Source organism: Callithrix jacchus, chromosome 15 (genome assembly GCF_049354715.1).
Source record: "Callithrix jacchus isolate 240 chromosome 15, calJac240_pri, whole genome shotgun sequence".
NCBI classification, from domain to species: domain Eukaryota; kingdom Metazoa; phylum Chordata; class Mammalia; order Primates; family Cebidae; genus Callithrix; species Callithrix jacchus.
The window spans coordinates 84,082,706-84,110,314 of NC_133516.1; the positions used below are offsets into that span (position 1 = coordinate 84,082,706).

The 27,609-nt window shown below is 38.1% G+C and overlaps 1 long non-coding RNA gene across 1 annotated transcript in view; it reads left to right on the forward strand.

The window, feature by feature from the left end:
• Window positions 1–18,341: 18,341 nt before the first annotated feature.
• Window positions 18,342–27,609, forward strand: part of LOC144579642 (uncharacterized) — a 145,830-nt gene continuing 136,562 nt past the window's right edge. The window contains exon 1 of the long non-coding RNA XR_013527777.1: window positions 18,342–18,434. This is a non-coding gene — a long non-coding RNA (uncharacterized LOC144579642). The remainder of the gene's footprint in view (window positions 18,435–27,609) is intronic.

Here is a 27,609-nt window from a genome sequence, read left to right on the forward strand (position 1 = left end):
TGAGAGTTCACTCTTGATTTGGCTCTTTGTTTGTCTGTTATTGGTGTATAGGAATGCCTGTGATTTTTCCACATTGCTTTTGTATCCTGAGACTTTGCTGAAGTTGCTTATCAGTTTGAGAAAATTTTGGGCTGAGAAGATGGGGTCTTCTAGATATACAATCATGTCATCTGCAAATAGAGACAGTTTGACTTCCTCCTTTCTCAATTGAATACACTTTTTTTCTTTTTCTTGCTTGATTGCTCTGGCTAGAACTTCCATTACTATGTTGAATAGGAGTGGTGAGAGATGGCATCCTTGTCTAGTGCCTGATTTCAAAGGGAATTCTTCCAGCTTTTGCCCGTTCAGTATGATATTGGCTGTAGGTTTGTAATAAATAGCTTTTATCATTTTATGATATGTTCTGTTGATACCTAGTTTATTGAGAGTTTTTAGCATGAAGGGCTGTTGAATTTTATCGAAGGCCTTCTCTGCATCTATTGAGATAGTCATGTGGTTTTTGTCTTTGGTTCCATTTATGTGATGGATTACATTTATGGATTTGTGTAAGTTGAACCAGCCTTGCATCACCAGGATGAAGCCTACTTGGTCGTGATGGATAAGCTTCTTGATGTGCTGTTGCAATCTGTTTGCCAGTATTTTATTGAAGATTTTTGTGTTGATGTTTATCATGGATATTGGCCTGTTCATTTTTTAGTTGAATCTAAAAAATGTTTATTTTTTAGTTGAATCTCTTATGGATTTTGGAATAAGGATGATGTTGGTTTCATAAAATGAGTTAGGGAGGATTCCCTCCTTTTGTATTGTTTGATACAGTTTCAGAAGGCATGGAACCAGCTCCTCTTTGTATGTCTGGTAGAATTCAGCTGTGAACCCGTCTGGACCTGGAATTTTTTTTGGTTGGTAGGCTATTGATTGCTGCCTCTACTTCAGCCCTTGTTATTGGTCTATTCAGGGTTTCAGCTTCTTCCTGGTTTAAATTTGGTAGAGTACAAGTGTCTAGGAATTTATCCATTTCTTCCTGGTTTACTGGTTTATGTGAATAGAGCAGTTTGTAGTAATCTCTGATGATAGTCTGTATTTCTGTGGGATCTGTGGTGATATCCCCTTTACTGTTTTTTATTGCATCTATTTGATTCTTCTCCCTTTTCTTTTTTATTAATCTGGCTAGTGGTCTATTTTGTTGATCTTTTCAAAAAACCAGCTCCTGGATTTATTGATTTTTTTGAAGGGTTTTTGTGTCTCTATCTTCTTCAGTTCTGCTCTGATCTTAGTTATCTCTTGTCTTCTGCTACCTTTTGAGTTTTTTTGATCTTGCTCCTCTAGTTCTTTCAATTTTGATGATAGGGTGTCGATTTTAGATCTTTCCTCTCTTTAAAGGTGGGCATTTATTGCTATAAATTTCCCTCTCAATACTGCTTTAAAGGTGTTCCAGAGATTCTGGTAAGTTGTGTCTTCATTCTGGTTGGTTTCAAAGAACATCTTTATTTCTGCCTTCATTTCATTTTTTATCCAGTCAACATTTAGAAGCAAGTTGTTCAGTTTCCAAGTTGTGTGGGTTTGAGTGTGTTTCTTGATCCTGAGTTCTAGTCTGATTGCGCGGTGGTCTGATAGACAGTTTGTTAAAATGTTTATTTTTTAGTTGAATCTCTTATGGATTTTGGAATAAGGCTCCCACTCTCTTCTGGCTTGTAGAATTTCTGTCGAGAGATCTGCTGTGAGTCCAATTGGCTTCCCTCTGTGGGTGACCTGACCTTTCTCTCTGGCTGCCCTTTGCATGTTTTCCTTCATTTCAACCCTGGTGAATCTGACGATTATGTGCCTTGGGGTTGCTCTTCTTGAGGAATATCTTTGTGGAGTTCTCTGCATTTCTTGAATTTGAAATTTGGACTGCCTTGCTAGGCTTGGGAAGTTCTCCTGGATAATATCCTGGAGCATGTTTTCCAGCTTGGATTCATTCCCCCCATCATATTCAGGTACACCGATGAAGCATAGATTAGGTTTTTTTCACATAATCCCATATTTCTTGGAGGATTTGTTATTTCTTTTCACTCTTTTTTCTCTTGTATTGCCTTCTCTTTTTATTTCATTGAGTTGATCTTCAATCTCTGATATCCTTTCTTCTGCTTGATCAATTCGGCTATTAAAACTTGTGTTTGCTTCATGTAGTTCTCATGCTGTGTTCTTCAACTCCACCAAGTCATTTATATTCTTCTCTAAGCTGGTTATTCTAGTTAGCATTTCATCTAACCTTTTTTTAATCTAACCTTTCTTTGCGTTAAGTTAGAACGTCTTCCTTTAGCTCTGAAAAGTTTGTTATTAACCACCTTCTGAATCCTGTTTCTGTCATTTCTTCACACTCCTTCTCAGTCAAGTTGTGATCCTGTGTCATTGAGGAGTTGTGATCCCGTGTCGTTGAGGAGTTGTGATCCCTTGAAGGAGCAGAGGTGTTCTGACCTTTGATGGTTTCACCTTTTTTGCACTATTTTTTTTCCCCATCTTTGTGGATTTACCTGGCTGTTGTGTCAGAGAGCTGCTTGATTAGGTTACTTGTCTGCCTGTGGGGGCACTACTGGGTTTCTAGGGACTACTTCAGGTTACTAGGGAAGCTTCCTGTGTCTTGTTTATGCTGGGAGATTAGGCCCGCCTCTTCCTCCGACCTGTAGGCGCTTCTGGGTTGTCAAGAATGCTGTCCGTTGCTACGTAGGCTTCCTGTGTTTTTTGTTAAAACATGTAGCCCAGTCCCACCCCTCTAGTGGTGGGTTGTGCCCTTCTTCCACTGGGAGGGATCATTCAGGGTTCATCTCCAACTGTGGCACTGGCTAAGCAACCCACTAGAGTCAGAGCTTCAGCCCTCTGGGGTTTGTGGGGGAGGTTAGGGACCCACGCAGCCACACCCTGCAGTCTCCCCCCTTTCAGCTTTCTCTTTCTCCAATCATGGGGTAGGGATCGCCCAGCTGCTCCTGCTTACAGCTTCCTCTCTCTCCGGGTAGGGGGAGGGGGTGATAGCTCAGTCTGCAGACTCTTATTTAACTCTACACTTGTAATTCCCAGCTCTTGACTGGCAGAGATCCCCTGTTCTGTGTATTGCTGAGGCTTTGAGGGAAGCGCTGTATCTGGACCCGAGCGCCAGAGGTGGAGCCTCCCACTCGCCCATGAGATGCACTTTCTGGGTGAAGCAGCACCCCTCCCCACCTCAGTCTTCCCTGAGTGGCCTTTGCTGACCCTTGGACCAGACCCATTGAAATGCACCTGGTACCTCGGTTGGAGCTAGAAGATCTCTGGGTTTCTGCGTCTCTCTTGCTGGGTGTTGTGCGCTGGAGTTGTGTCTAATCCACCATCTTGGAGCCTTCCTCCTTTTTTTTTTTTTTTATTAAGAACATGAAAACTTAGGCTCAGAGAGGGTCTATTTCACACCTAAATTCCCAGAGTTAGAAAATGCCTATTGTTGAGTGATTCTACCACTAGTTTACCCAAGCACTAAAAGAAGATAAGAAAAGGTCTTCCTTTTGAATACTGTGAATAATTTTGAAAGTGGTACTATTCAGATACTACAGGTCTTCTCTACTGTTATTTTTTGAGGAAAGGATACATTCAATGTGAGCATTTTTTTTTTTTCTTTTTCTTGAGGACAGATGTAGCTTAGGGTAGATGTAATATTGTCAGCGCTTTTTGAAATATTGTTTGGCTATTCTCATTCTAAATTTTTAGGGGCAGTAATAGGCTTGCTGGTTTGGTCTCAGGAGTGCTCTAAACTGTGAAAATGTGTAAGGACACTCCTGTGGGACAGTTCTTCAGGTGACATTGAAATGACCCAGTTCTCTTCCTTCTCACTTGTAGTTCTCAAGAATAACTGTTGAATGTTCTTGGAATTCCACATCCTGAGATAAGGAGGGTCCAGCTGAGACAGCCTGATCCCTCATAGAAACAAGATGTCTTTCTATACTCTAGCTCAGTCCCTGGATATAAAACCTAGAGCAGACTGCTGTCTCGAATACCTCAGCTATAATGCAAGTGGGCACTTGTAGCCAAACCTTTATCTACTTTGGGCAGCTTTTCTGGGGCTTGGGGGAATGGTTTTCCCTGAAACTTAGAATTCTGTTGTCATTCTTGTGCTTATCTGTAAGTGATAAACTCACTTCATGTAACTTGTGTGTGTGTGTTCTGTCTCATTGGATGTAGACACCTCAGTAACCAGTGCACAGTGAGCCTGTTTCACAAATCCCTGCAGGCTGTGTCTGTGATCAGGTTCAGATCAGTCATAGTAGGCACCACACTTGCATCTCCATCACTGCATCCACCAGCTCCTGTCTATCCCACCAGAGCAGCCCCCATTTGCCTATCTCCAGCAAGGCTGCTAAAATGAAGCATTGGCTGCTTACTGGTTATTTCCTGCCAAGATGCAGTAGAAAAGAAATGGGAACAATTATTATTTGCTTGACTCCTTTATCTTATTAATAGAGACAGGGTTCACTACTCTTTAGGAAGTCAAGTATTCCTTCAAGTAGGTTTTGCTGAATAATGCAGAATTGTTTTTTATTCTTAAGCTATCAACTATCTTTTATTTTAAAAACTGTTTATTTTAAAGCAATTTATTCTTAGTTTAAAATATATCAAAACCAAATATTAGCTCTAAATATAATCCCTATGATTTTAATTCCTGCAATATGTGATCAACCACTTCCTGCCCTCAAACATGGAGAAATGATCCTAACAAATTTTTCCAAAACAGGAACCCCTCTGCTTTGACTTTTAATCATTCTACCCTTATTAAGTGGCTTTAGTTACAAAGAGCTCCAATAATTCTCTTTCAAGTAGCAGACCTGGGGTTCAAACTTGGCTGCAGCTAATATTAAATCCCATGTTCCTAACCTTTATCCTCTTCTGTGTGTCAGGGTGATGCCTATTTTTTAGGCTCCTTAGAGTTTAAATTTTAGAACTAAAAGATAAAGCTTTTACTAACTAATAAAAGTAAAAACAGAATTTTAAAACATGACATGGATGTCTACTTTTATAAAACCTTTATGTAAATTTATGATAATATTTATACACACATACACATATATATGTATCTATATTCAAATTAGAGGTTCTTTCTCACTGCCCCTATAAAAGGAAAAAGTTATATATATGTGTGAGTTGTATGTGTGAGTGTTAAGTTAATAAATTCTTCCTGGCAGGACTTTCAAAAACAACAAAAATTTTTTTTGATAAAAGTGCAATTAGAAAGATTTGTTTAATGAATCAGAGATTTGTTCAAAGTTGACAATATCTTTTTAGGATTTTCTTTTCTAAGTATCCTTGATGTAAAAGCAAGGGAATCTCAAGATTTGGGTTCTTGCCTGGCTATGCCAGCAACTAGCTGGAAGACTTTAGGTGAATCATTTTACCTTTATATAGGACAGGAAGTTTTGAGAGTTATATTACAAGGCTTTGAAGGTAACTTTGATCTCTAAGCATCCACAGATTTGTGAAAATAATTATTTCTACTCTAAAACATATAAAGAAGGTCTTCTCTTTGAAGAAACCTATTACGATAGAAGCAAACTGAAATTCATTGACATACTTTAACAAAAGAGAATACCAAACAGAACAACTTTGAAATGGTGAAATGTTAGGAAAGTAATGTTTTTTGTGGTTTATGGGTTGAGATCAGAAAGTTCTTAGGGTTGAATATAAGAACTGAGTGAGTTTTTTAATTGATTTCCAAAGTCAAGTGTCTATGTCAGTGAGGTAAGGTTCCGGACAAACAAGTAAGTGTTGTGTGAAATACAAGATGTTCTGTGGTGGTAACTTTAAAACCCATGGGTGCCTTTGTTTCCATTTTCACTTATCATACAGTATTAGTGTGAACTCTCCAGAGAAACAGAACCAGTAAGATAGTATATATTTCTATATATAAATAGATAGATTATAGGGAATTGTCTTACATGATTATGGAGGCTGAGAAGTCCCAAGATTTGCAGTTGGCAAACTGGAGACCCAGGAGAAAGTCCAAACAGGAGAAGACTGATGTCTCTGCTTGAAGACAGTCAGGCAGAGAAAGAGAATTTCCTCTTAATCTACCTTTTTGTTCCATTTGGACCTTCAACAGACTGGATGAAGCCCAGCCACATGTGAAGTGAAGTGGGGTGGGGGGCAATCTGCTTTGCTCATTTTATGGATTCAAATGTAAATCTCATCCAGAAACATTCTCATAGAGACACTTAGATGTCCGGGCATTTCATAATCCAGTCAAGTTGACACATGAAATTAACCACTGTATATACCATTTTGTAATTAACTTCACTTTTCTCTGTGACTTCTTGAAGACATAAATTGTTACTTGCTAATAAGTAGGATTCTAAAACAGAGCAAAGGACCTGGCCTATATGTACAGTGTGTTTAATGCATGTTTAGAAAAGAGTTAATGAGCACATGAATGGAAGAAATGGGAAAAAGTGGTCTAGTAGAGATTAGGTTGGGGATAGGTGAGTATGGAAGTTGGGTAGAGAATTATTTTCTACCTCATAGCAATTTGATTTTATTATCTTTTAAGAGAGAGAAAACCTTTCAAAACGGCTTCATTTACTGTTGCTTATTTGAATAGATGTGACATTCCAAAGCTGATATTTCTTAATAGCTGTGATTAACATATCTAAATACCTCTCCAATGACTTCTGAAGCATTTTTCTTTTGTTTGAAGTTTTATTACAATTTAGACTGGTAGTTTTGAAAAGCCAGGCTGGTAATTTTATTCTTATTCTTCTTTCTGATTGAAATATCACTGTGTAAATGGATTTCCCAGGGATGGGGGTACCCTCTCCCCCAAGAATGAGAATCTGGTCAGTATTCCTATAATTGAGAAAACACATTCTGAAATACAATTATAATTTTAAAAATCTTGTATGTCTTATTAAACAAAAATCAAAGTCTATTCAGTGCCTACTGTTAAGCATAAATTAAGTTTAATTTGCTTGCCCAACCGTTTACTCATGCATCCAACTGAGGGAAACTTCAGATCAGCCCAGACCTTGTCATAAGTGCTCAATTAAAAGTCTGAGTTAATAAAGCTGTCTTAATTGGCCTGACAGAACTAGCAATGTGACCTTATCACCCAGCTACACCTCTCTAATCCTGGATTTAAATTTCCATAAAGGACAGATAGTAACTAGCAAATTTCTGTTTTTTTAAAAACATACCACATACACAGTTATAACATTCAATGGCTCAGTGCACAACTTTATCCACCAATCTAGAGTATGTTCTGGAGGTAGTTAAATTAACTTTGCTATCAAAATGCTAAGTTTGATAGCTCATTTATCTTTCTGTCTCACAACTCGACATTACAATACAGTGGTGATTGATCTTGCATCTTCCAGGTACCATATAGTATAAAAACTAAGAGAAGATTAATTAAAAGCTGTCTTACCCAGACAGGTTTTTAAATAAGTTTTAGATTTACACTATATATCAGCTGAAGCAGAAAGAGATTCTAAGACCAGGAGCTCTGTAACACCAATTGGATTTTTCTTTCATGTAGAATATGTATGCAGTGGTCCTGATGACCATTATTATTCTTTCACATGCATTGAATACCAACATGAGACAGAAAGGCACTGCGACGTGTCCTCCCGTTGTCTCTACTCTAATGCAGCATAACACACAGCGCACAAGAGATCAGTTGTTGCACTCATGCACAAACATCACTACGGAAAAGTTCTATAGTTTTTCTTTGAATTAGGAGTTTGAGGGATTTTAAGCGGATAGCGGATATGGAGGAAAATGATGTCTAAACCCAGGAATGGAATGAGAAAACTCACAAATATGTGTATTTAACATTTGTGGAACGTTCTTTTCTGAATTGGGAAGAGGTATCTGACTTTGCAAATAAAAATTGCAGCTACTATTTTGTGAAGTATTGGGTCACATGACTTGCTTTCATCATCTCCAATTTTTACAGTTTTAAAGGATTAAGTGTTATTATGCACATTGTAGATGATGAAACCAATGTTCTGAAGTGTTAAGTTCCCAGGCTAAAGCCTACTGACTAGTAATCAGCAGAGTGGGGATTTACGTTCTAGGTTGGCTTACTTGGTTCTAAGGCCATGTTGGCTTCCACTTCCCTGCAGAACAGCAAGCACACTCTCATACACACCACAGAGAATTTTTGAAAGCCTAATAAAATATTCAATTTATTATAGGATACCTGAGTTTACATTTATGAAACTTTATTCACAAGAAATTGTTGCTCCTGTGAGATATGCCACATCTCAAATCGGTTTTCCTGTCTAATGTCCAGGGGGTTCTTTGTGGACCTCAGACCCCCAAATTATTTAATAGTCTTAATGGGTAGAATTTTCTGGTTTTCATCTAAATGATTTATGTTCCTTGACAAGAAAATCACTAAGTTCTGTTTTTTCTGCATTTAAGACAAATAACTGAGCTGTCCTTTCAAAGCTTTAAGCTTATCATCCTAAAGATCCTTATGGATTAACCGTAAAGGAAACCCTATGATATGGACATCTTTTTTCTTTACAGTTATAAAGCACTCATCATATACCATAAATGACTCTCCTTATAGTATCTATAGGTTTTTATTTTTTAGGAAAAAGGAAGACTTCTTTAGTTTTTAATCCAGATGTAAAGGAAAGAAAAATAACATGTATTGAACTCCTAATGAGTAGTGAGCAATGTTGCTGACAATCTAATTAATGTCAAATAACTAACTCAATTTATCAGACATATACCAAATATCTTCTGAATATCAGGAATTGTGCTAGGTATTTTTGTGGACACAAAGTTGTTTAAGATACAGTTCTTTTCATGGAAAAATCTCCCCAGGTAGTATGAGATAAGATTATATCCACACACAAAACAAATAGGTAAAATGGACACTCAGGAAATGGTCTGTGAGAAAATAATTTTCTTTAATAGCCCAGACATTTGCTTTATTGTCTGATTCTAAAGTTAAAATATGGATAGAGCATGAAATAGTGAATCCTGGCCTCTTCTCAGACTAGGATTTCTTTTCAGGAGCAATGCTTGCCAAGGGCTGAGTTGCTTGGAGGGAGCAGGGAGCTCGGAGGGAGCAGACAACTCAAGATGTTCTCTGAGATGAGAAAACAGTCCTTGAGTTTCCTGTTTAGACAGGAGGGTGTGCCTGTATACATAGCCGTCCTTCCCTATGAGATTCTTTTCCCTACTTAGTCAATCAAATATGCATGTAACCAAGCACTATCCTCTGTACTGCTGTGAAGGGACTTTGCAGATGTGATTAAAGTCCCAAGTCAATTGACCTTAAGGTACAGAGATTATCTGGGTGGGCCTGACCCAAACTGATAAGACCTTTAAAAGGAGAGAGTGTTTTCTGGATGGGAACAAAACAACAAGTCAGAGAGAAACAAGCACAAGGATTTGATGCACTGTTGCTGGGTGTGAGATGGAGAGAGCCATGTGACAAGAAATGAAGATGGTCCCAGAAGCTATAAACGGCCTCCAGCTGAAAACCAGCAAGGAAATGGGGAGCTCAATGCTGCAATCCCAAGGAGTTTGGATTCTGCCAACAGCATAAATGAGCTTGAAAGCAATTGTTTCTGAGTGTCCAGACAGCTCAGCCCAGCTGATACTTTGATTTTAGTCCTGTGATATCTTGAGCAGAGAACCCATTAGATTCTACCTGGATTTCTGGTGGATAGAACTGTGAGCTAATAAATGAGTATTGCTTTAAGTCTCTAGGTTTATTGTAGTTTGTTATGCAGCAATAGAAAACTGATGCATCATCAAAACCTGTGGAGAGGTGAACAACGCAGAGACCAGTCTGGTCTGCACTCAGGAACTACTTATTCTCCAATGAATGAGAAAATTGAAGCCTTATTTTAGATGCTGGTTAACATAGAGTGAAAAAACAGATCCTAAACTTTGGGGTCTCACAACCTGGATTTAAATCCTGGCTCTGCTATCTATGAACTGTGCTACCTGGTACACCTCTATTCAGTCTTTTTGACTGCATTTGCAAAATAGGCTTAGTCCTATTTATGGAGGAGGGGTATCATGCAAATGAAGTGAGATGATATATAAAATATAGTAAGTACTTAATAAACATGATACTTCTTTTGTTTAATAATAGATTTATAGCATTTCTTTTTAAATTGTATAGCTTTGTGGAAAATCTCCTCATTAGAGTACTGATAGCTAATGTAGTGACCTCAATATCTTAAACTTCTTAAACTTAATGGGAATAGGTTGCCTAATGTAACCACTTTAAAATTTCCAAAAACAACAGGAAGAAAAACTACTCATTTTCCTGATATTGAGAATACTTCTTGTAACTATTTTAATCTTGATATTTACCAGGTGCTGTTAGTGAGGGTTTGCTATTGTTTCTGAATTCATGTCTGAGTTTATCTCCTGTTGGGTGGTGATGAGGGCTTATAAAGTGTATATTTGTAGAAAGAACTGTATCTTGAATCATCATAATCAGCAGGTGTCAGTAGAATATATCTTAACACAGCTTGAAAAATGAGGAGCACTATTGCAGAAAAATTTTTGTTCATGTCTACCCTGGAACTTTTCTAAGCAGTAGTCCTAAAAGTGAGATCCATCATACTCATATACAGTATAAAATCTTGGGCCCACCTCAGACCTATTGAATTAGAAATCCTGGGGGTATGGCACGGTGATCTGTGTTTTAAAAAGGCCTTTCTGTGATACATTTTAGTCTTCAGAACCACTGAGCTAAGGGACTGGGGTGACTCCTAGCATCTCCTGGAAATCTGAAGTGGAATTTTCATTTTTGCAAAATGACGAACACAATCACCTAGAATTAATGAGAAAGATTATGAAAGATCCAATTCTATAAGAGACAACACAATCTTAGTTGATATGCCTCCTAAATTTTTCAGGTATATTAAAATTTTGTGAAATGAATCACTGTGCAAATATATCAAGAAACTAGTTTTTTCTTTAAAGAAAAAAATAGGTGGCAAATTCTTTTGTAGAGTTAAAACTGATTTATCTGTTTTGTAAGTGGATTTTTATGCATTGAATATTCTTCAGAGAAGGCAGATTGTATCTTGTAGTTTTATGCATTGGAAATACTTCTGAAGAAACATTTGATTGGTTGATATGGGAGTCAAAATATGCTAGGTTGTAGGAAACAGAAAATTGTCATTTTTACTATAAATGTTTTTAAAATGGAATTTGATACTCTTTCCATAGTGTAATTTTCAAGGCATTTTCTTTTTTCTTTTTTTTTCCTAAATGTGGTGTACAGAAGGGTGAAGCAGCATGGCTTATTGGGAAGAATGGATCAGTGCCCTCAGCTCTCTCACTTTTCACCTATCTGACCTCTGACAAGTTCCTTACTCCTGGAGTTTAAGAATTAGGTTGTGGTCTAGCTTCTCTGGGTCAGTGTTTCTTAAACTCCAGCATGCAGCAAAATCACTTGGAGGGCTGATCCAAACACAGATTGTCTGGGTACAGGGCCTGATAACAGATGCAGCAGCCCTTTGCTAGTGACCCTGCTTTAGCTAATAGTACAATTTTAGGTTGGACTGGAAAAAATGGCTGATTCCTATGTTTGTTTCATGACCCAACTATAGGAATATTGCAGAAGGCTAACTCACAGATTGGTTTAAAAAACCACTTCCAAAGGACATTTATGTTTAAGTAAGAGACTGCCTTCCTTCTGAATGAGGTGATGCTTCTCTCAAGCAGCTGATGCTAGGAGGACATCCTTTGTAATACTTTGTTTTTCAAGGTCCATGGACTAAATGCATCCACAGTAACATTTAAAACAATATTTTAGTGCAAAAGGTTTGTTTCTTTAAAATTGTTATGTAATTGTTTCAAAAATAAATCAATACTGCATAATATGATGATTTCTAAAGACTGACTTACACATTGTAATTTAATATTTAGAAATTATTTTGAATTGAGAGATTCTAGTTTATTAAAAATAAAATCACCAACAAAAAAGTAGAGAAGTAGACTATCTGCTCCAAGACAGAAAAAAAAAAGATTTTAGCCATTGTAATATAAAAGAGTAGCTTCCATGGATAGGAGCTTCCTCTTTTCTATCTTTCACAAAATAGTATCAAGTATATTAATAAGCAATTATAATAGCTAATATTGATTGCTCACTATGGTCTGGGCACTATTCTGAGGACTTTACATTTACTAATTTAATATTTTTGAATAATTTTGTTTTACTTATTTACTTTTAGCTGACAAATAAAAATTGTGCATGTATATATATATATATATACACACACACACACATATATACATATATATATACACACACACATATATACATATATATGGTATACAACATGATGTATTAAAATATGTATAAATTGTGGAATGGCTAAATCAAGTTAATTTAAATATCCATTACCTTATATATGATTATTTATTTGTGCAATTCATTTAATTTTCACAAAAACTCATCTATGTAAGTACTACTATTATTTCTTGGACAAAGAGGCTTGCATTACTTGCCCAAGGTCACAGAGCTGCAAACGTCAGATCCAGGTTTCAAATGCAGAAGTCTTTCCTGAAAGTGTGGGTTGTAAGCCCTGTGCATCATTGGCTCCTGCCAATGAGTGGCTTCTGCTCTGGTGCTCAGTGCTGAGTCTCTCTGTGGCTTGGCCAGGTGGGAGGTCCTCTATCTCCAGATGACCAGGGCAACTCACACAGGGCCCAATCTTCCTGGCCTGTGCCCCTCACATCAGACCTTTCCCACTGTACTACCACCCACCTACTAACAATACCTAACATCTGCACTGTACATGCCACATCACCTTATTTAACTGACTTCTTTCTCCTTGGGACATTCGTCTCTGGTAGGAAACTTGACCCCAAATCTACCCCATGGGGTCTAGGTCCAATAAAAAGGAATCTTTACACCTGTCCTTGCTCTGCTACTCCTGAGCTTTCTCACTTTACTCTTGCTGTTACCCACTCCACCATTCCAGTGTTCACCAACTGCTCTTTCTGGGTCTTACTGTCTGTTTCTAACTTTCAGATGGGCCTTCTGGACATGAAGATGCAAATCAGTACTCCTCATTTGCCTATTGATCCTTGGTAAAGACTTTGGATTTACCTACTGACTCCTCTTATTCTGGGCCATTTCAGGCAAATATATATACAGGGCCCAATTCTTGCCTACTATGGTGCCAAGCAGTGGTGGCAGAAGGGGTCAGGTGGGGAGAAGAGATGGAAATTTAGAGTCTCATGCAAACAAAGTTGTCAATAATTTCACATCACCTCTTTTCTCCCCAAGTACTGGAGCATTTAATGGTGGCTTTGCCATGGTCCATGGGTATATTTTACACAGAACATGGACTTCAGAAAGATCAAGTTGGAGGAGTTTCCCATTGCCCTTCAGTTCACATTTATTCTAGCATGCATATGGTGTGGCTGAAGCTGACTCTTATTATGTATATATTTTAATTAATAGAAAGTAAAAACAATCTAACATCACAATGGAAATCATGTTTTATTGAATTAAGTGTTCCTGTAGGCATTCTCTGGCAGATGGAACAAAGCTGGCCTAGCAGAGACACAGCAGCATTTTCTAAAACCCTTTAAGTCAGGAGCTCACGAAATGTGGAAGAGGAAACGATCAACAAATTACTTCCAAAGTTCCAATCTCCTTTGTTTGTTCAGGTCATTCAGAATATCATTATCACATTAATGGAATTTTCTTATTTCTATTTGCAGGTCCTTTTGTATGCACATTGTAATCTGATTTGAAAGGAAGGGGGAAGAAACCCTTCTTCATTTTCATGTTTTCTGAAAGCTTAATTCACTTGCCAGATGTGTTGAGTGAACAGATTTATAGGCTATCATGAAAGAGATGTCCTTCGCACTTTCATTTCTCTTGCCCCTCATCTTCTGACTTCTATTTCTTTAATTCTTATTTTATCATTTAGCTGTTACTTATCCATGTTATGATGTGAGCTTAGGTTAGAAAATTCTATAGGCCCCTGTAGTCATAGCGGAGTAGGAAGTGAAAGTCAAACTCCAGTTGCTGAGTATTTTCAGATAACTCAGGCAAAAGATAGCTTTAATTTTAACTGTATTTAAGTGTGTGCCTTCTCACTCCATCCAAGTAGTTAAATTGACTGTAAGGACAGTCCCAGGTTCACTGCAAAAGAACTTAATTCTTCATTTGATTTTACCCAGAGAGAACATTTTTATAGCGTTGTGATTCAGGGATGATAATTTCACTCGCAAATGGTGTGTTTTAAGCAGTAAACAGATATTACTTTTCAGACTCCAAAGATAAGTTTAGGAGAGGCTCACATCATATGGTGCTAAATCTAGAGCCTGATTTCAAACAGGTTGACTGTGTTTCTTTATGGTGCAATATGACTGTGTCAGGAAGTGGAAATTTTATTTTGTGCTAGCAATGATAAGAAGGAGCAACAGCCTTAACAAGAGTTGATCAAAGGTCCCAATCAACCCCCGTGTCTGCAGTCTTAGAGAATTACAGCTCATATAACAGATCTTATAGAAAATCTTTTCATTTCTATGAATTTCACTAAATCAGAGAATTTCCTACCTACTTTATTTGGTCTCCTTCCTCCCATAAGTAATTACTCTTTATTTTAAGTGACAGACTCACTTTAATTTTGCATTTTTTCATCTTTATGTAGACCTCGGCCAAGATTAATCTGTCCAGAATATTCTGGGTACTTGGCTTGGCTGTTTCAGGATTGTAAATGGGATACAACAGGCGGCTTGCCCTTCTCCTGGCTTCTAGGTTAATTTGAATGTAAATTTTATAACAAAAGGGTATCTCCTAACACCTTTTCAGTCCCTACTAAAGACAGTGTTCAGGACTGCTACCTATACCCAAATAAACTCATATTGCCCTGTTGGAACTTGGGAAATCTTTGATGCTGTGATTTTATAAGTGAGATAAAAAATTCATCCATCGTTAATTCCTCCTCTTGTCCATTTTCTCCATTCTCCGCATCCCTCCTTTCATAATTTGTAATCTCTTCCCTCTTCTCATTATTTTCTTTTTGACTATCTCTTTGCTCTTTCTTTTTAAAAAACACTTTCTTTTCTGTATACTTTCCCTTTCTCTCCCAGGTTAATGCTTCTCTTTGGCCCCAACTTTTAATTCCCACCTTCCCTCTAGTTTGTTTCTCCCTTTTCCTGAAAAAGAAACCAAGATGGTTTTACTTTAATGGTTTAGCGTGAACTGATTTTACACCTTCACTTAAAATCAGTGCCTTGCCCCTGCCCAGTAAGCAGATAAATTTGCCATTTGACTATGCACATCACACGTGACCTAAGGATGTGTGTGTGTGTTGGGGGAATAGAAAGTAAGGAGAGAAAGTACCGTCAGATTGATCACATCATATTCTCAGGGCACCAAGTAAAAGGGTCAGAGTTCTCGAGGTAGTTAATATCCCTAGTCTAACATTTCTATTTTGCTCTTGGGGTTAAATGACATTAAAAGAAAAACTTCAGGTGACTTAAATTTAACAGAGTTTAATTGAGTAAAGAACAATTGGCAAAGCAGGCAGCTCCCAGGACCATAAAAGATTTAGAGTGACTCCAGGGTTGCCACAGGATGGTATAACATTTATGGACAGAAAAAGAACGGAAATAGTTGAATTGGTTGTGGTAGGTGTTTGCCTTATTTGAACAAGATTTTAACATTTGGCAGCCTGTGATTGGCTAAAACTTGGCTGTTGTGATTGGCTGAGGCTTGGCTACTTGTTACAAGAGTAGGTTACAGTCTGTTTACATATCACATTGGGTCATGGTTCATTATGTACTGAGAAACTTTTAGACCATACTTAAATATGTAGAGGTGCTGCTTTAGGCCAAACTTAATTCAATTTAATAATGGCAAAGAGAAGGCACTTTAGCCTTTTCTTTGTATGTTCTCTGCTTTTTGTTTTAATCTATCTTCTTATTCCTAATTAAGACATTGAGATACTCCATTAAAAGCAGGGACTGAAGCCAGGAGTGATGGCTTATGCCTGTAATCCCAGCACTTTGGGAGGCTAAGGTGGGAGATGGTTAGAGGCCAGGAGTTTGAGACCCTGTGAGACCCCATCTCTACAAAAATTAAATAATTAGCCGGATACAGTTGCCCATGCATCTGTGGTCTCAGCTACTTGGGAGGCAGAGTAGGGAGAATTGCTTGAGCCTAGGTGGTCCAGGTTGCAGGGAGCCATGATTACAACACTGCACTCCAGCCTGGGTGGTGACAGAGTAAGACCCTGTCTCAAAAAAAAAAAAGAAAGAAAAAAAAATAGCATGGGCTGAACATTTGGATAATGTTGTTGTTTGTGTACTTCCGAAAGTACTGGAGGCAAGAGACATTCTTGGACATCACACTTGATGACTTCACTTCCTGAGGGTTTGATTTTTAGATGTGGTTTTATCCTGCTGTTTTCCTTCTCTTTTCCTCTGTACCCAAATCTCTCTGTCTCTCACGTAGTTTCACTCTTATGTCTTTATAGAATTTGAAGGAAAAATAGGATAGTGACTTTCCTTAGAACTTCATTTTAGAGATGAGGATATTGACTTATACAAAAATCAGGTAATTTATTTAAGGTTATTCAGGAAATTTATAAGAATTATGGGAACTATATTTTTCTATCTAAAACTCTAAAACTGAGACCCATAATCTGACAATAATACTCATAACAGCATTAATGACAACAACAAACACAATAATAATCACTGCTATTATTTGAACACACATATTGCCAGGCATTATGTAAGGTACATATTATTTGATCCTCTCAACAACCCTTTGTGTTGTCGGTCATTTTTTATTCTAATTCTATATATAATGGAAGCAAAGACAGAAATCCACTTTATGCATAATAATGGAGCAAACATAAGTTGTAAACCAGAGTCTCTCCTGTTCTAAACTTGTGCCTTACACAGTGGTGTACTAGAGCCATCTTGTGCTGGATCATGAGCGATGACTCTTAGCATCTCCTCCAAACTCGGTGTTCAGTGACATCAGGTTAGTGCTTGAAATCTGCCACAATAGAAGTATTTATACCATGGAAATTGGCAAAGGCTAAATATTAGGGCATGGTTTTCTTTGCCAGAGAGCTGATTATTAAACATTTACTGACATACCACTGCCTACATGTGTTTTTACAGTATTGTTCTCTTATCAATGAAATGAGATTTTTAAATATCATGATTCTCCTGGAAAATCTGGATCATGTGATCACTACAGAGGTGTTAGTGGAAAAAGCTAAAATTCAGACATCTGAACACTCCTGATTTAACGCTTTTTTTGCCTTTTCTTGCTGGAATTTATTTTCTTTTATAATCTTAAGTCCACAAGTTATGTGTTAGACAAGGGCTATTTGGCTAAGGAACAGAAACTTAATCCAATGTAAGCTGAAAAGAGAAAATGTATTGAGAAGGTCCAGCAGCACCATGGATCTCCACCCCACAGAGTCCTATAGCAGGAAGCGTGTCCGCCTGAGGGAGTGGAACCTATGACCTGGAAAGTCATTCCTGAGCATCTTGGCCTCATTGCTCTTGAACCTTCTAGTTTCATGTTGTTGCATCTCTCTGCATGTCCATGTTGGCGGACCAGCTGTTTCTGCCTCAGCCTGATGTAGCCAACACCCTGATTCATTGGTATTCTCATTCCAAGCAAGTACCACTAGGCTTACTATTTTGAGTTCCCATTTTCCATTTTCCAGGAGAAAGACACTTATAAGCTCAACAAGAAACAATTGCTCAATCAGCATGGATAGATGGTGAAAACAGAGCAACTTATAAGCAAAGCCGTGGAAAGATGTTTCTCTAAGAAGGCAGGAGTGGCTGGGAAATTTTCCTTGTTTTTAGTATACTGACTTGAAAGGGGGCAGTATGAAATATCAAGGAAGAAAATCTAGATTATTAGAAGTTTGAGGGAAAAATCTGGGTCTTACTTATTTCTAAATATATGACACTTCACCCTGTTCTTGGTATTCCAAAGGCACTGAAAATAAAGTCCACGGGTAGCTCTTGTGGACAATTTTCCAAATAGTAAAAAAATTTCAAAAACATGTTTCCATGGTGAATTTTTATAATTTTTTGTTGCCTCAGCACCCTAATTTTCTCATATCAGAAGCGGGGCTCAATCACCCTGGACACCGCTTCCAGCTCTACACCATAGCCAAATGGCTCAAACCAGTGACTGGAGATAACTTAGAGGCATCTTTTCTGCCTCACAGTTGGGGCCGTCTGCTTTCCTGCTTCCTTTAAATGAAACATTAGGCATCTGCCCTCAAACTTAAAGTGACCCACAATCTATCCTCTTATACCTACTGCTAGTTGTCACATGCTTTTCTCTCTCTCTTTCTCTTTCTCCTTCTCTCTCTGCCTGACTCTTCATTCTTGCCTTGTGTGATTCAGGGATGGAGGACTTCCTCCCAACTCATTATCCTCTTTGCCCAGAAGCTGCAAGTAAAAATCTTTGAACTTGTTTCCTATTCTGGTGGTGTACTGAATTTGTATTTTCCATCTAGAAGAACTAAGGGCTGCCCAAGACCAGGTTTTCTTCAGGATGCTGGGAAGAACACAGGATTGGGCTCCCAGTGCTGGAGCAATGGTCAGGCGGGTATAAATTGGACATGGGTCAGACGAGAGCCACAAGGATGTCTGCCAGCATTAAGAAGTTTCCCATGTGAGAATCTGTCTGGTCACAGGTTGAACAACTAGTCATTAGACTGTCTGCCACGCAAAAGAACGATCTTGTAAAAGGCACCTGTAAATGCCCATGTTCAGCTTCCCTTTATTTCCCATTAGGGCAACATTGTTCACTACTCTGAACCTCTATTTAGCTGAGGGCTCGCAAAACTGTTTCTTCAAAAGGGAAAATAGAAGGCTAGTAAATAATTCTATAAACAAAACGATTCTAGTGGTTAATACAGATTATTGCCAATGAGATCCATATGGGTCATCGAAAGGACTATGATGTCATTTTCAACACCCAGAAGTAACCTTCAATTGGAAGTCCAGTTTGACATAAAAGTTTACCATTTTCAAATCCCCTCCCACACTGCTTTACCCCCTTACAAGGTTATGACTAAAAGCAGAACAATTTAAAATAATCATTTTATGAAATTACATGCAAATAGAAGAAATCATGTCCAAATTGAGGAAAATGACCATGTTTTTCATATTCAATCTTTAGAAAATAGCTTTTAAAATAAGTGCTATACCATCCTTACATTTTACTGGTTAATGAGGAGCAAAATATGTGCCCTCAGGATCAGGAGCCCTAGAGTTCAAATGATCAATGCAATTGTAAAAAATTCTTACCCCGCATATTGAACTTAAAATCTCATAAGAAAAGATTTTATTTGTGCTATTAGAATGTTACTGCCTAAAGCCTTCACTTTTCCAGAAAATATTGCCAAGATTTAAAATAATTGCAATAAACCCAGTCTATATTTTTCAAAGTTTGAAGAATGGTGGCTTTGTCTGAGAATTTGAATTTATTTTTTACTTTTTTCATTATGTGAATTTATGATTAATATTTTACCTTTAAAATTCAACGAATATTATTCTACTGTTAATTTTGCAAGAACTGATTTTTTATACGGAGCACATCTCCTCACAGCACATCTTGCTTTTAACTTCCATGTAACATAACCTTTTCTGCTTAAGCAACTCTTCTAGTGACATTATCACCATCTCACTAAGTTTATTCTTATGTGGAATTGCAGCCTGCTAGGAACTGGAGGAGGTATGTTCTGGTTGACTTGTTTTAAGATCAAATAAAACAATCAATTACTCTATTCTTTCTGACTTATCTTCCTCTTTCTGCTTTTCTTGTTTCCACCTTTCCCTTGCCAGGTGTGAGACAGATGGTCATACAGTGGAGAATAAGCCGGGATCCTTTAATCCATCTGGTGCTCTGACTGTCTCACTTTTGGCGTTGCATGTATTTGGCTACCAGTGGGAATCCAGGGGACTGTGTGGTGAGGATGAGTGAGGTCATATACCGAGCTAATTGTTTTTCCCCAGTACACAGTGGAATGGCCGTACAAGTTGGTAAACACTAAAATATTTTGCACTAGTCATAAGTAGCAAACTGATTAGGGCCCCTGAACACTAGGCTGTTCCCTTCATCCACCACCCTGGATTTATGTGTCCTAACTCTGCAATACCCTGGACCTGCCTTACCACAACCAGTTGGATTGAAACCTGATACAAAAAGAAGCCTTAGGACTTCTTTGACTACTTTTTAAAACCACTTATATTTATTTCTTTTTATCCTTCATGCAACCCAACTAATTCTTCTGTGTGTTAGAAGAGTAGTTGTTTTAGTTCATTTTGCATTTCTATAAAGGATACCTGAGACTGGGTAATCTATAAAGAAAAGAGGTCTGTTTGGCTCACAGTTCTGCAGGCTGTAAAAGCCTGGCATCAACATCTGTTCAGGTTTTGGTGAGACCTCAGGAAGCTTTTATTCTTGGCAAAAGGTGAAGGTGGGGCAGACGTGTCACACGGTGAGAGAGGAAAAAAGAGAAGAGGGGGGTGCCATGCTCTTTTAAACCACCAGCTCTTATCTGAACTTATAGAGTGAAAACTCACTCATTACCACAGTGGAAGCACCAAGCCATTCATGAAGGATCCACCCCATGACAATAGCACCTCCCACCAGGCCCCACCTCCAACACTGAGGATCACATTTCAACAAAAGATTTAGAAGGGACAAATATCCATATTATATTAGTAGTCAAAAGCATAACTTCTGGTATTATGCAAGCTCTCTCTCTCTCTCTCTCTCTCTCTCTCTCTCTCTCTCTCTCTCTCTCTCTCTCTGTGTGTGTGTGTGTGTGTGTGTGTGTGTGTCTGTATGTGTGTCTTTGTACACATACACATACCCAGTATATATATATGAATCTCAGCCTAGCTATGGACCAAGTTCCTTAGTTTTCTTGAGTCTCAATATCTTCAACTATAAAATGTAGAATATAATATTTGTCTTGCAGAGTTGTTGATATTATTAAGTGAAATAATATATGCAAAGTGCTAGCAATGCTCCTGGCAACAAGTGAATTTAACATTAATTATGCCTATTATTGTTTTCAAGCATGCTGCTTCATGCTTGTAGGTAGCCCTGTGAAATGTGTTCATGTCAATCCAGATGCCCAGAAATCAAGGTTGAGATTGTCAACATTAAGCATTCTTCCTTACTTTGAAATCTAATTCAAAACTTTACTAGAGTTTAGTTCAATATCTAATATATTTTACTCATTGAAATTGCTTTCTTATTTTATAAAGATTTCATTGCAACAATTCTGGAAACTTCTGCACATCAATGCCTGATTACACACACACAACTCCTCTTCACAGATTCTCTTTTCTTCTGTGTGCTTATTGTGAGCCATGCCCACTCCCACCTCCCTCTTATTGTTTATCATTTTCTCCCTCCTGGAATTCTCTTTCCATTAATTCTAATCTTTATGCTTTAAGGCCACTGTAAATTCCTGCCTCCTCTGGAAAAAACCTCCGCAAATATCCAGTCTCAATAATGCCTTCTCTTTTGGCCTTTAGCAGAATTTATAGCCTCAGACCCCCACTTTAGAACCAATTTGCTCCATTGTTTCCAATGAGTCTTTTTTTTTTTTTTTTTAACAACTAGATTGTACATGCCTTGAAGGCATGGACCGGATTTCAGGCAGTCATAGGAAGTATCATAACGGGGCTTTAATGGCCAAGCATTTTTTTGAGAGGTCACAAGGAACATGGGCTTTCCAAAATATGAAAGCACTTTAGATAGAAAAAAGGAAAAATATTTCTTGAAAGTTGATAAGTAAGCAGAGCACGTTAAAACAAAACAAAAACCTTTTCTTGGAATTAGAGAGGATGGAGTAAGATGGCTGAATAGAAGGTTCCACCAATTGTCCCTAGCCCGGACCCCCCTTCCCACCCAAGGACACCAAGTAAACAACTATCTGCACAGAAAAAAACACTTTCATAAAAACAGAAAATTTGGTGAGCGTTCACAGTACCTGTTTTTAACTTCATATCATTGAAAGATGCACTGAAGAGATAGAAAGAACAGTCTGGAGTCATTATGGGTGCCACCCCCCTCAACCCTCTGCAATGGGGTCCTTGGTGCAGAGCACTGAGGGAGGAAGAACCCAGCAATTGTGAGGCATTAAATTCAGTGCTATCCTGTTACAGCAGAAGCAAAAACTCAAATGCAGCTGATGCCTGCCCTCAGAGAGCATTTAAAACAGCAAGGGGAGGGCCAGTGGGAGGGGGAGGTGGGGAGGGATAGCCTGGGGAGAAATGCCAAATGTGGGTAAAGGGGAGAAGAAAAGCAAAGCACACTGCCATGTGTGTACCTACGCAACTGTCTTGCATGCTCTGCTCATGTACCCCAAAACCTATAATCCAATAAAAAATTTAAAAACAAAACAAAACAAAAATAACAGCCCTAGCCAGAGGGGAACTTTAAATCTCAGTGACTGGAGCTTGAATGCCTATAAACCTCACCACAGAGGGCTACAATGCACTGTCTCCAAGTAAACATGAAAGGCTAGCCCATAAGGACTGCAACTCTTAAGCAAGTCCTAGTACTGAACCAGACCCAGAAACAGTGGACAGTGAACAGCAGGGAGGAGGGAATGTGACCTATTGAGACACCAGATGGGGCAGCCACGAGTGCTGTCGCCTCCCCTCCTTTAACTCTAGGCTGCAGAGCTTGATGGTCCAAAAGAGATGATTTTTTTTTTCCACTTCAGGAGAGGAGGGGGAAGAGTGGGGAGGACTTAGTTTTGCATCTTGGATACCAGCTCAACCATGGCAGGATAGGGCACCAGGTAGAGTCATGAGGCCTCCATTCTTGGACCTAGATTCCAGATGAGAGTTTTAGACACATTTTGGGCCAGAAGGGAACCCACTGCCTTGAGTGAAAGGACCCAGTTCTAGCAGCATTCATCACCTGCTAACTGAAAGGCCCTTGGGCCCTGAAGAACCAGCAGTGATACCCAGGTACTATGTCGAGGGCCTTGGGTGAGTCTCTGAGACTTGGTTTTAGGTGAGATTCAGTACATTACCCATATGCATAAAGGAAATGTTATTAGAGCTAAAGAGAGAGATAGGACCAAATACAATAATAGTGGAAGACTTCAAGTCCCCACCTTCAGCATTAGTTGGATCTCTCAGACAGAAAATCAACAAACATAAGACTGCACTGAAGACCACATGGATCTAATAGATATTTACAAAACATTTCATCTAAGAGCTGCAGAATACACATCCTTTTTCTCAGCATGTAATATTCTCAAGGATAGACCATATGTTAGGTCTATAAACCAAGTATTTAAGCATTCAAAAAATTAAAATAATATCAAGCATCTTCTTTGACCACAATGAAATAAAACTAGAAATAACAAGAAGGAATTTTGGAAACTACACAAATACATGAAAATTAAAGAATATGCTCTTGAATGACCCGTGGGTCAGTGAAGAAATTAAGATGGAAAGTGAAAAACTTCTTGAAAAATTGATAATGGAAACACAACATATCAAAACCTATGGGATACAACAAAAGCAGTACTAACAGAGAAATTTATGGCTACAAGTGTCTACACTTTAAGAAGAAAAACTTCAAATGAACAATCTGACAATGCACCTTAAGGTAGTAGAAAAGAAAGAGTAAACCAAACTCAGAATTAGTAGAAGAAAGGAAAGAAAAAAGATCAGGAAAGAAATAAATGAAATTTAAAAATCCAAAGGACCAATGAAACAAAAATTTGGTTTGTGGAAAAGTTAAATGAGAGTGATAAACCTTAGCCAGACTAAGAAAAAAAGAGAGAAGATGTAAATAAATAATATCAGAAATGAAAAGGGAGACATTACTACTGATACTTTAGAAATTCAAATTATCATTAGTGACTATATGACAGTATGTCATACAGAGAAATTGTATGACAATAAGTTGGAAAATCTAGAAGAAATGGGCAAATTCCTAGCTACGTACAACCTTTCAAGATTGAACTGGGAAAAAATCCAAAAACCGAACAGACCAATCACAAATAACAAGATAGAAGCCATAGTAAGAAGTCTCCCAGTAAAGATAAGCCTGGGACATCATGGCTTTGCTGCTGAATTTAAACATTTAAAGAACTAATACCAATTCAATTCAAACTACTCAAAAAAATAGAAAATAAGGGAATGCTTCCAAACTCATTTTATAAAGCTAATATTATTCTGATACCAAACCAGACAAAGACACATCAACAAAAGAAATTGATATGCCAAAATCTGCATGAATATTGATGTGAAAATTCTCAACAAAATACCAAATTCAACAATGTATTAGAAAGATTAGTCATCATGACTAAGGAGGTTTTCTCCCAGGGATGCAAGGATGGCTCAACTTATGCAAATCAATGAATGTGATACACCATGTCGACAGAATGAAGGATAAAAATCATATGATCATTTCAATTGATGCTGGAAAGAATTTGAAAAAATTAAACACCCTTCATGGATGGGAAGAATATATATTGTTAAAATGTTCATACTACTCAAAGTAATATACATATTCAGTGTAATTCCTATGGAAATCTAATGAAATTCTTCACAGAAATAGAAAAAAAATACTAAAATTTATATGGAATCACAAAAGACCCAGAATAGCCAAAACTACCCTAAGCAAAAAGAACAAAATTAAAGGAATCCCATTACCTGACTTCAAATTATACTACAGAGCTATAGTAACCCAAGCAGCATGGTACTGGCATAAAAACAGGCACATAAATCAATGCAACTAACTAGAGAATGCAGAAACAAATTCATACACCTACAGTGAACTCGTTTTTAACAAAGGTGCCAAGAACATACATTGGGTAAAAGACAATGTCTTCAATAAATGGTGCCAGGAAAACTGAATCCATATGCAGAAGAATGAAACTGGACCCCTATTACTCGCCATATGCAAAAACCAAATCAAATAAAAATGGACTAAAGACTTAAATCTGGTTAGGTGTGGTGGCTCACACCTGTCATCCCAGCATTTTGGGAGGCCAAGGCAGGTGGATCACCTGAGGTTCGGAGTTCGAGACCAGCCTGACCAACATGTTGAAACCCTGTCTCTACTAAAAATACATAGAATTAGCTGGGCATGGTGGCAGACACCTGTAATCCCAGCTACTTGGGGGGCTGAGGCAGGAGAATCACTTAATCACTTGAACCTAGAAGGCAGAGGTTACAATAAGCTGAGATTGTGCCATTACACTCCAGCCTGGGCAACAAGAGCGAAACTCTGTCTCAATAAAACAAATGAAAAAACAAACAAAAACAAAACAAAAACACTTAAAATCTAAGACCTCAGTGTCTCTTTAGGCCATCTTCAAAGGGAAAGAAATCAGAAATATTCCCTGGATATTCCCAAATGCATGTCTTAGAAATTAAGTCTTCCTGGACTTAATGGACTTGATATGGGTCTAGTGTCCATCCCTGAACCAGTCACTGTGGCAAGGGAAATGCAGATGGAGTGTGCTGATTGGCTTAATCTAGTTCATGCTCTACCCTCTGATGTCTTAGGTTGGAGTCAGGTTCACTGAAAATACACAGGCTGGAGTTGAGGAGTGCAGATCCTTAAGCAAAGGAAACTCTTGTTATCCTAAGAAGGGAATATATGCTGACAGGAATGTGTCCTACAGCTATTGATTCCTTCTTTATTCAGTACTTCTTATATCCCACCTTAGAATGGACAAGTCTTTGGTCTTGTCCATTGGTACTTTTATTCTAACAGTAGAGAATTTTCATTATTTTGTGGCTACCCATAATTTAGACTTTAGTTGCAAAACTTCTAAAACGATGTTTCCGTGTTCTTAATTTATTAAGTCGATTGCATAACATCAAAGTGAAGGGTGCTAAAGCAAAAGGCAGAGACCTTGTCTATCTACTTTGCTGTTTTGTCCCCAGAACTTGGCAGGTTTTCAATAAGTATTTATGAACAAAATAGAGGTTTCCTCTCCTTCAGTGCACTTTCTGCAAAAGGCATACTTCTTATTACCTGAGAATGTGTCTTTTGTTTCTCAGTGGTTCTGGGAAGAGGTGGTAGTAGTAGGAGCTTTGTAAACAGCCTTGATCTTTGTTGGGATGAATACACTTCCAGGGAACGTTACTTGAAGGGTGCCTGCTTTATGTGAAAGTTGCTGGCTGTAGGTTACTTCATGCGTCTCACACATAACAGATATTTCTCTTTCTTGTAGCTTCTCTGGGGTTCATTATTTAGCTTGCTCATGCCCATTGACCGTGAGCTACTATTAGCTAGGCCCTAATATCCACTGCTACAAAGAATAGCTTTGTAGTGGCACTAATAGTTTTTCTAGATTTGAGGGAAGGAAGAAAATGAGACTTTGCCCTTCTGAACCTCTTGCCAGTAAATACCATGAGTTACATACAGATTTTTTTGTATGTGTCATTTTTACAGTTTTATATAATTTTCTTCCAGGTAACAATCATAGGGCAATAAAAGAGTATTGAAAGAGGGCTGTAGTTTTTATCCAAAGACTGGAAATTTATGGATGTTTCTTCAATTTTTGATTATGTAGACCCTGCGACTGGCAACCCCAGAATGAGCCACAAAGTGGCAAAATGAGGTCTCATTTTTGGATGAGTAGCACCCCTTACCTGGATATGGCACATTATGGTTCACAGGACTCTCCTACACCAGTGCACTTGTTCCTCCAATGTTCCTTCCATCCTTATTGATAGCTCTGTGAAGCAGCCAGGGCAGGGATTGTTATGCTCATTTTACCCAATGAGGAAATTGAGATTTAGACAGAAGTTACATGATTTGCCAAAACGTGACAGTTAATGGTATACAGAACTGGATTCAACTCAGGCTTCTAGCCAGGTTTCCTAGCCTAGAAGCTTTTCCAGAGTAGGTGTCTCATTTCTAGAGTTCACTGTAAGCCCCTGAAGGGAAGGTCTTGTTGACATTCACTCTGTAGTTCTTATGGAATCACCCCTAGCTGTTTATGCATCCACAGTAAAGTCTCAGCTTCCACAGTGAATTTGAAGCAACTGGAATTTTCACTAGCAGGTTCTGCATAGTCCCAGCGAAGACTCACTCACTTCTTCATCATGAATGTTGCATTGCAGGCGATGCAATGCAGCATTCTGAACTGACTGTCTTCCATATCTGTTCATAAGCCATGTGCTCTTCCTTCTTTGTGGGACCTTTAGGCCTCCTTTTATCATGAGGCTGATTTGAATGAAAGAGATGCGTAGCAATCATACTTACACCCTGCAGTCTAAGGGGTTTCCCAGCTTACCAACATCCAGGGAAATAGGTTGATTCATTTAGTTTTATATTTTTTAAGCAGTATGAAAGTATTAATACATTACTGAAAATTTAGAAAATTTACTATGTTTTTCCTTATACATATTGTCAGAGTATTAATAAGCATACGTGCATATTGTATTTGACTTTTTCCATTTAATTTTTTCATAGGTATTTTTACACATTTCTTCACGGTCGTCATTGAGTACCTACTATGTGTGAGGTGCAGATCGAGGCTGTTTTTAACGTTTTTTTTAGTTGATAAACTATAAGTCACTCAACCATTCATCTATAGATGTACATTGTTTCTGATT